Source organism: Kogia breviceps, chromosome 4 (assembly GCF_026419965.1).
Source record: "Kogia breviceps isolate mKogBre1 chromosome 4, mKogBre1 haplotype 1, whole genome shotgun sequence".
NCBI classification, from domain to species: Eukaryota; Metazoa; Chordata; class Mammalia; order Artiodactyla; family Physeteridae; genus Kogia; species Kogia breviceps.
In genome coordinates this window covers 181,036,677-181,047,025 of record NC_081313.1, presented here as the reverse complement: position 1 = coordinate 181,047,025, position 10,349 = coordinate 181,036,677, and the positions used below count along the sequence as shown (strand labels likewise).

The following is a 10,349-nucleotide window of genomic DNA, read 5'->3' as shown; positions in this document are numbered from 1 at the left end:
GAGAGCAAACGAATGTTAGGAGAGATAAATGGGCCTTTGGAGAATAGGTGAGAGATACGATAGTTTGTGACAAAGTCTGTCTGGGAGCTGACTTGTCTTCTCTGAGAAGAGACAATGAGTTGATTCCAGGCAGGGATTTATGACAGTATGAGGCTCTGTGTTTAGGTAGATAACAGGTTTCAAGAACTCAGATGTTTTCAGCTCAGAGTGATTCTTACACCGGAGCAGCACATTTGGGGATGGCTGATCCTGATCTCCAGTTGGCCCCTCCCAAATCTTCTGCTGCGTCTCCAAAATTTTTCTTCAATATCAGGCATTTTTGGTGTGAATGATATCCCTGAGGGACAGCCCCAGTGTCCAAGAGTCAGGGAGGTGGGGTAGGAAACGACCTCCCACCTGGCTTGACAATGGTGGTTTCCTAAAAGTCGCTGAAGCTCCAGAATGAATGAAAACTCCTGGGATTGGCTATGTTAACAGCGCCCTCTAGAGGCCACCACCAGCTTAGACAGGGCTGGGGGTGCTTCAGGGAGCCCTGGGTGTGAACCTCAAAACCCTCTCCTAGAATTTCTGCGAGGGACTCAGGTGTCTGATCAGCAAACAGGAAGTATATCAACCTGGTGGGGCAGAAAGGATTGGCGACATTCTCTGGTCACCCCTGCGTCTGGGCGGGCTCAACTTTCTGCATTCCCAGCTAATTTCTGTGTCTTTGAAGAGATGCCAGAACTGATGGTAGAAATGTAATATTTTTATGCCAGCTGAACTTACCTGAGGTATAGTTTACTAATGGTGCCCCGCACAGATCCTAAGTGTACTTCGATGCTTTAGGCAAGTGTGGGAACCCGTGTCACCCACACCCCATCAAGACGTAGAACATTCCAGCATCCTAAAAAGTCCCCTCCACTCCCCCAGACATCCATCTTCCTGATTTTTAGCACCGTAGAAAAAATTACGCCTGTTCCGGAACTTCATCCAGTTGTTTCCCCACGGGATGTCTTCAGCATCTGGCTAAAGAGCTGTGACTTTGCAAAGGTACGACGTAAGGTAAGAAAACTTGTATTCAGAGAAATTTAAAACATTAAAAAAATTTTTTTTTATTTGGAGATGGAGCAATCTGCTCTCCTTTTTTAAAAAAAAATTAATTGGTTTATTTATTTATTTTTGGCTACATTCCGTCTCCGTTGCAGTGCCCGGGCTCTCTCTAGTTGAGGCGAGCGGGACCTACTCTTTGTTGTGGAGCGCAGGCTCCAGGCACACGGGCCTCAGCAGTTGTGGCTCGGGGGCTCTAGTTGTGGCACATGGGCCCAGCCGCTCCGCGGCATGTGGGATCCTCCCGGACCGGGGCTCGAACCCGCGTCCCCTGCATCGGCAGGCGGACTCTCAACCACTGCGCCACCGGGGAAGTCCCCCAAAATCATTTTTGATGTGGACCATTTTTTTTTTTAAGTCTTTATTGAACTTATTACATATTGTTTCTGTTTTGTGTTTTGGTTTTTTGACCACGAGGCCTAGCTCCCTGACCAGGGATCGAACCCACACCCCCTGCATTGGAAGGCAAAGTCTTGACCACTGGACCATGAAGGAAGTCCCTTAAGACATTTTTCTCCTTGAAACATAAACACCTTTATGGATAGATGTGTTGGTCTCTTCCACGCAGACATGGAAGGGTGAAATGTGTACAGAATAACTAAAGATCTTGTAACTTATTCCTCAAAAGTAATTTAACCACCTTGACCATCTATGGGTCCTAAAAATGGTGATTTGAAATAGCATTATGGTCAATTCACCAGTTTTTGCATTTCATCCTGATTTGTTTAGAAAAGATCATCTTTTTTGTTTTAAATTTTGCCTGCGCTGGGTCTTTGTTTTTCGTTGTGGGCTTCTCTCTAGTTGTGGCGTGCAGGTCTCGTTGCCCCACGGCATGTGGGATCTTACTTCCCCGACAAGGGCACCTGCATCCCCTGCATTGGATGGCGGGTTCATAACCACTGGACCACCGGGGAAATCCCTAGAAAATATCATCTTACCAACAGGAAGGGAGATGTTCTGATTAAAATCATGAGCTTGACCTTTTCTAGGCTCTGACATTTCAAAGAGGGGAGGACGGCATTCCCTTTCTCCATCCAAACGTGATGTTTTAAAAGTTTACATTTACAAATTTAAAATGGTTTCCAATCTAGGGGCTTTTATTAAAAGGCTTTCAGTTTAACATAAAGAATATGGCATATTAAAATTGAACATTTATTTCTCACATTTCAGAATATTTCCTTATGTGTTGCTAAAAGAAATGTGTCTCAGGATTTTGGTGGGGGTTTTTTTGGTTTGATTTTAAATTAATTAATTAATTACATTTATTTTTGTCTGCGTTGGGTCTCTGTTGCTGCACGCGGGCTTTCTCTAGTTGGGTATCTAGAGTAGTGGGGGCTACTATTTGTTGCGGTGCGCGGGCTTCTCATTGCGGTGGCTTCTCTTGTTGCAGAGCACGGGCTCTAGGCACGCGGGCTTCAGCAGTTGTGGCTCGCGGGCTCTAGAGCGCAGGCTCAGTAGCTGTGGCGCACGGGCTCAGCCGCTCCACGGCATGTGGGATCTTCCCGGACCAGGGCTCGAACCCGTGTCCCCTGCATGGACAGGTGGATTCTTAACCACTGCGCCACCAGGGAAGTCCAGGATTTTAAGTTTTGATTCATCTTTGTAGCAATAGGGCAGTTACAACAAGACGGAACCTTGGGGGGCTTCCCTGCGCTACTGAGCCTGGGCTCTAGAGCCCGTGAGCCACAACTACCGAGCCCGTGTGCCACAACTACTGAAGTCCGCATGCCTAGAGCCTGTGCTCCGCAACAAGAGAAGCCACCGCAATGAGAAGCCCACGCACCGCAACCAAGAGTAGCCCCCGCTTGCCACCACTAGAGAAAGCCCACGTACAGCAACAAAAACCCAAGGCAGCCAAAAATAAATAAATTTATTACAAAAAAAAGATGGAACTTGGGGATCAAGCATCACCTATTTTACTTCCTGCAAAGATACGCGTTTTTGCATTGATATTGAAATGGCTAAAGCTTTCTGAATTCTCTATCTTTGCTGTAATAAAAACCCTACCAGTTGGTGAACTACTATTCCAGAGAATGGAAAATAAAATATGACTATGGCTTTATACCAAAATTTGTTATACTCTAACTTACTGATGTCTTTTTCTTTTTTTTTTTTTTTGAGGGACGCGGGCCTCTCACTGCTGCAGCCCCTCCCATTGCGGAGCACAGGCTCCGGACGCACAGGCTCAGCGGCCACGGCTCACGGGCCCAGCCGCTCCGCGGCACGTGGGATCTTCCCGGACCGGGGCACGAACCCGCGTCCCCTGCATCGGCAGGCGGGCTCACAACCGCTGCGCCACCGGGGAAGCCCTACTGATGTCTTTTAAAACATCATGTGTGCAAATCTTTTTATTGTGAATTGTAATGCATTTTCAGAAAAGTGCATGCAACGGCGATGGCTAATTTAACAAGTTATTATAAAGCCAACACATGATCACGGCCATGACCTTAGGAGTCCTCCCCACCGCCCCCCTTGCAACCACAGGGGTCATCTGGACCCTGCCCTCCCTTCCCACAGTGTAGCCAGTAACTTGAATTTTATGATTATTACTTTCTCGCTTTGTTTATGGTTTGACCACATGAGTGTGGACCCAAAATAAATTTAGTTTTGCCTCTTTTAAAACTTTACTCAAGGGGGAGTGTATTGCATGTATTCTTTTCTGTCTGGTTTCTTTCAATTAATATTCATCCAGGTTTGTAGCTGAGTTCATTCACTTTCATGATTACATGTATTCCACTGTGTGAACATACCATCAAATTACTTACTGTTTGACTTGAGTTATTTTCAGACTTGGGCTTTTACTCCCCCAAAAATTGTGGCTATGGATATGTCTGGCTATATACGTCTGTGTGTTTCACTAGCGTATATACCTAGGGGTGGTATTGCCAGGGTGTAGTGTTTGTGAATCTGCAGACTCACGGATAATGGTAAACTCTTTCCCCAAAGTTGTTGTACTGATTTATATTGGCACCCACCACGAGGGTGCGATAGCTCCCATTGGCTTGCATCTTTGCTAAAATTTATCAGCACACCAGAATTTTTATTTCCCAACCAGTTGGGTCTGTAGTGTTATCTCATTGTAGTTTTGACTGTTATGTTTATTTATTTACTTATTTATGGCCATGCCACACGGCTTGTGGTGATCTTAGTTCCCCCACCAGTGATCAAACACATGCCCTCTGCAATGGAAGCGCAGAGTCCTAACCACTGGGATGCCAGGGAATTCCCTTATTGCAGTTTTAATTTCCATTTCTCTATTTACTAATAAGGTTGAACATCTTTTCATGATTCATTGGCCATTTGGATTTCCCCTTTTGTGAATCATTTAGTTAGGTATAGCCCAGTTTTCAACTTGGCTGCCTGATTTTCTCTCAACGATGCCTAGGGTGTCTTTTGAATAGTTGTGTTGTTTTTTTTTCTTCCCCACACACTGAGGCCCCTGCATTGGAAGCACACAGCCCTAACTGATCTCAGGTGGCCTCGGCCTGCAGTGGCTTGAAGCAGGATTTCAGTTCCCAGCCAGAAATTGAAGTCAGGTCGCGGCAGTGAGAGCGCTGAATCCTAGCCACTAGACCAGTGGCCCTTTGGCTTTACAGAAATTAATTCCCACAAAGATATGGAAAGTAGAGAAACAAGTAAAGTGTTTATTAGGAGGGGAGTACGTGTGGATAGACACATGGCTGGGCTCAAAGAGAGAGTTGCGCCCTTGTGGTAGTTTGAATCACTTATATGGGGCATTTCTTCCAGGTTTCCTTTGGCCAGTCATCTTGCTTTGCCTGGTTCTGAGTCTGTATTTGGTTTATCTCAGGGGCCTTTCCCGTGGGCCTGTGCATCTCTCAGCCAAGATGGATTCTAGTGAAGAGGCCTATGGGTAGCTGACATCAGTTACTATGGGGTGACGCCCCCTCTCTTTTGACCTCCAAGGAGCCTTTCTGCACATGTGTAGTCAGGAAGGTCTCCTTGACTTCGAGAATGAGGAATATGTGCTCTTTTATCTCTTATCTGGGCGGGACCCAGCCTCCTCTCTGTCCACAGGGGAGAAACTCCAGCTGCTCAGACTGGGACCCATCTATCTCCTGCCTCGTAACCACTGGACCACCAGGGAAGTTCCTGAACAGTTCTTAATATTAACATAGCCCAACGTTTCATTCTTTTCCTTTATTGTTATGTGACCTGCTTCAGAAATCAATCCTTGGGAATTCCCTGGTTGTCCAGTGGTTAGGACTTGGAGCTCTCACTGCCGAGGGTCTGGGTCCAATCCCTGGTCAGGGAACTAAAGGTACCACAAGCCTTGCAGCAAGGCCAAAAAAAAAAAAAAAAAAAATCCTTACCACAAGGTTATAAAAGTATTCTTTTGTATCACCTTCTAAAATGTTATTGTTTCATCTTTCACATTAGGTCTGCAGTCCTCCGCAAATTGGCTTTGTGTTTGGTGTGAGGTAGGGGGTCACGTTTTGTTTATTTTCCATAGTGATATCCAGTTGTCTCAGCATATTTATTGAAGAGATTGTCCTTTCTGCACTGCTCTGCGTTACCACCTCTATCATAAATCAACCCTCTGGATGTGGATACGGTCTGTCTTGGGCTCCTAATCTATCCATTTGTCAATCCTTCAGCCCCTTTCTTACTGACTACTGTATAGCTGTTTGAGAAGTCTCAATAGCTATCTGAGACAGTATTGTATGTGATGAGAATCCCGCATATACAATGGCTTAGTTCTCCATCAACAGTGAACCAAAGGGGGACTTGCCTGGTGGTCCAGTTGTTAGGACTCTGTGCTTCCACTTCAGGGGGCCCAGGTTCGATCCCTGGTTGGGGAACTAAAATCCTGCAAGCCATGTAGTACTGCTAAAAAAAAAATTTCATGAAGAGCTGAAAACTCTTGGAGATTTCATCTGCTTCACGAGCCCTCAAGCCCAGAAGCCCTCCAACTTCAGAATGAGTGTGATGCTGTCAGGTGGGGCCAGAGCAGGCAGTGTGCATTTGAATCTTAACTTACCCATGTACAGGGACTTCCCTGGTGGTGCATTGGTTAGGACTCGGTGCTTCCACTTCAGGGGGTGCAGGTTTGATCCCTGGTTGGGGAAGTTCCTGCATGGTGCAGCCAAAAAAAAAAAAAAAATTACCCATGTACAATTTTCATTGCATTGCAGGTGAGTGGTAGTAGGGTCTCTTCATGAAGCCTTCAGACATTGAATGGCTTATGTTGTTTTCCTTCTGTCTAATAAACCAAACTGCTTAGAGCCGACCTCCCTGACCCTCCAATAGCTAAATGCCATTATCAAGGAAGACCTGATGACTGTGATGACTGTTAGCTACCAAGTAAGAAGTGTCAGGAGTCAGAATACCTTTTTTTTTTGGGGGGGGTGTGCCTCGTGGCATGTAGAATCTTAGTTCCCCAACTAGGGATTGAACCTCCTCCCCCTGCATTGGAAATATGGAGTCTTAACCACTGGACTGCCAGGGAAGTCCCGATAGAACACCTTCTGACTAAACATGAACTTAAACCACTGGACAAAAGGACTTGGGTGTATTGTACAATGACCACAAATTCCCCCCATTCCAATATGCATGCCCCTTTGCAGTGGAACTCCTAGCCAGAGGGGGAGTCAGTTTCTTCACCCATTTAAATCCATGCATGGCCATGTGACTTGCTTTGACCTATAGAATTCGGCAAAGTGAGGTGTGGAAGTTTGAACACCATGATGTAAGGAAGCCAGTGTAGCTTTTTGGAGACTGGGAGACTCCATGCAGAACTGAGGCCTCCCAGCCAACAACCAGCACCAATTGCCCAATATGCCAGTGGAGCCATCTTGGACCTTGCAGCAGACTGAACCCTCCAGGTGTCTGTGGTCTCATAAATCAGCCCAGATGAGATCAACAGAGGAAATGCCCCCTAAACCGCCAAATGGAAAAAAAACAAAATTCGAGTTTTTTCCCAGTAACATTTGATTGTGAAAAATTTCAAATGTGTATCAAAGTTTAAATAAGTTTACAGTGAACACCCACATTCCTAACACATCACTTCTACCATTCCCATTTTATTAAATCTGTCATCTCCCCATCCCTTTGTCCATGCATCACTTTGTCTCGTTTTTGTTTTGTTTTTTTTTTTTGCGATACGCGGCCCTCTCACTGCTGTGGCCTCTCCCATTGCGGAGCACAGGCTCCGGACGCGCAGGCGCAGCGGCCACGGCTCACGGGCCCAGCCGCTCCGGACGCGCAGGCGCAGCGGCCATGGCTCACGGGCCCAGCTGCTCCGCGGCACGTGGGATCCTCCCGGACCGGGGCATGAACCCGCGTCCCCTGCATCGGCAGGCGGACTCTTAACCACTGCGCCACCAGGGAAGCCCCATCTCGTTTTTTTGTTGTTGTTGTTGTTTTTTGATTTTTTACTTCATCTCATTTTTGATGCATTTCACAGTTGTAGGCATCAGCCCACTACTCCCTGAATAGTTTGGTGTGCATATCATTAGCACATGACTAACAAGAGTCCAATATTTGTTTATATTTTTTCTTTTGAAGTAAAATTGACAATGACTTGCATGAGTCTTAAATATGATTTTGCTGAGGTTTTTTTTTTAAGTCTTTATTGAATATGTTAAGATGTTGCTTCTGTTATATGTTTCGGTTTTTTGGCCTCAAGGCATGTGGGATCTTAGCTCCCCAACCAGGGATCGAACCTGCACTCCCTGCATTGGAAGGCGAAGTCTTAACCACTGGACCACCAGGGAAGTCCCCTTTTGCTGAGTTTTGACAGATGCACACATCTGTGCAACTTGAACTTCTATTAAGATCTACAACATGTTTGCCATGGCCCAGGTTGAATCCCTGGTCGGGTAACAGAGATACAAAACAAAACAAAACGTTGTATCATGTATTATACATAATCTAGAAATAATATATGTATCATTTGTGCATAGGTTATATGCAAATACTATGTGGTTTTATATGAGGGACTTAAGCATCCTTGGATTTTAGTATGTGCAACAGTCCTGGAACCAGTCTCCCCAGGATACTGTAGGATACCTGTAAATAACCACACAGTGTCAGGGATTATCAAAGCAGATGCAAGAACAAAGTCACTTCCCTGTCTGTCATTAGCGGGAGGTGTTCAGAGGTGGCCACCAGGGCCAGTTGCACCAGTTACATGCCTGTAGCCATGAGTAACAGAACACAACTCTGCTTGCTTAACTCCATAAAGACATTATTAGTTTACAGAACAAATAGCTGCGAGCTAGGGCAGCCTCCAGGCTCGGGATGCTAGGGGCATCCCCACCCCTGCAGGCTTTTCCTCTCATCTCATTGGCCAGGACTGGTCATATGCCTGGTCCCTTAACCAATCAGTGAGTGAGTCATTCACACTCATCACACTCATCCTGATAGCTTCTGTGATCTTAGATCTTAGTTTCCAACCTGCAGTTATTTTAGATATTGTTGATCTTACTGTCACGGCCTAGATTTATATTTTATATTGCCAGATAAAACAAGAAATTACACTAGTTATAATAGGATCTTCGGTGACTAACATGGTTCACAAAACGATAAAAGAGTAAAATTATAATTTGGGTGAGACATTTATAGAGCAGGAATCTGCAAATGTTTTCTGTAAAGGGCCAGAGAGTAAATATTTACGGCTTTGCTGGCCATAATGTCTCTGTGGCAACTACTCAAATCCCTGTAAGCTGGGAAGCAGCTGTACATAATGTGTAAATGAGTGGGCGTGGCTGTGTATCCATAAAGCTTTATTTACAGCCATGGGTGGTGGGCAGGGTCTGGCCTGCAGGCAGGCCGAAGTGGCTGAGGACAGGTGTTCTGCAGCATTTTAGAACTCAATTAGAGCAATACGATCTTCCAATCTTTGACATTTATTATTTCCACCTGACCACTGAAGTAGTTTTTTTAATAGGTTTTCCACCACAAATTTGTGTGCTGTAATTAGAGAGGGGGTCCCAATATCCAAAATGCAGTTATGGGTACTTTTCCCCACCCCAAGGAATAAGGGCTCTTTGGAGAATAGCTGGTTTTATGTTTCAGGGCAGGGATGCCTAAGTTCTGGGTGTGTTGAAGGTACACCAGAGCCCACCTAAAGGTAACCCATGTCAATAATGATTAGTTAATGACCAATTCATGAAACTACTCAAGTCTGAACGCCATGAATTCATAATTATCCTCAAAAGACAAGAATCAGGATGTTTGTTCTTTATCAAGCTGCTAGTTCTATATCCATAGCCCGATTTTATGTGGGTGAACCATTTTTTACCATCCTTACATAAAAAGGCTGACATCTTCTTACCAAATGATATATATTCAGGGTGATCCGAACTATATAAAAAGATTCTCCTCTTTGTAAACAATAAACAATAAAGAAAGATAATAAATACAGTATTAACATTGGTTATTTTTGGATAGTAATATGATAGATGATATTCATGTTCTTTTCCTGAATTTTTTCTGGCATTTCCAAGTGCCCGCCTTTATCTTTTATATATTACTTTTAGAGTGAAAAAGAAAAATCTTTGAAAAAAATTTATCTCCCTGGTCAGGGAACAAAGATCCCTCATGCCACGTGGTGAGGCCAAAAAAAAAAAAAAAAGATTGAGAAACTGTAAAAAAAAATTAAAAAAAAAAAACTTTCCTTTAAGCAAATATTAAAAAACAAAAACAAAAACACTACTTATCTCTGGGTTCAGGATGTCTTTTTCCATGGTTATAACGTTGTATGGTTTGGTCTTTGGGAAATTTCTCACCCCAAAGAGCAGAGGATGGCAGGTGGTATTTTATAAAATCCAGAGCCCAAGGCTGAGGATGGGAGTACATCCTTTGAGGTGGGGCTGAAAGATGTTAAGAGGGCTGGTAAAATCTGTGGGGCTGGGTCCTCGGCCCTGGGGGTAAATGTCCCCAGGTGAGGGGGTTTGGCTTTCAATTGAGGGAAGTACTGGTAGGGCTTTAAGCACTGGCTCCCAGAGACCTGGCTTAAGTTGGGAGGAGCCTCGATTCTCAAAAGAGTAAGGAAGGTTAGGTAGTTGGGGCTGGGGGTTGTCAGGGAGAGGGCTGGGCAGTTCTAGATGGCAGTGGAGGAGGAGGAGTGGGACCTGGACCACGGTGCAAAATGAAAACATGCTGCTCCTTGTCGAAAAATTATTATGAATTTCACAATGGTAACAGCAGAGCATTCAATCAAATGCAGGAGCTGAACGCCTGTGAAGCCGGCCCCTGTGGGGACCCAGGAAAAGGGAGCCGCTTCAAGGTCTGCTTTGGAG

The 10,349-nt window shown here is 45.0% G+C and overlaps 1 long non-coding RNA gene across 2 annotated transcripts in view; it reads left to right on the top strand.

Annotated features, from left to right (window-relative positions):
• Positions 1-10,349, top strand: part of LOC136794121 (uncharacterized) — a 17,463-nt gene extending 7,114 nt beyond the window's left edge. Inside the window, exons 3-4 of one of the 2 annotated variants that reach the window (XR_010840486.1) lie at positions 933-1,041; positions 10,277-10,349. This is a non-coding gene — a long non-coding RNA (uncharacterized lncRNA). Of the gene's footprint in view, positions 1-909; positions 1,042-10,276 lie in introns of both variants that reach the window. The other variant, XR_010840485.1, reaches the window with a different exon arrangement.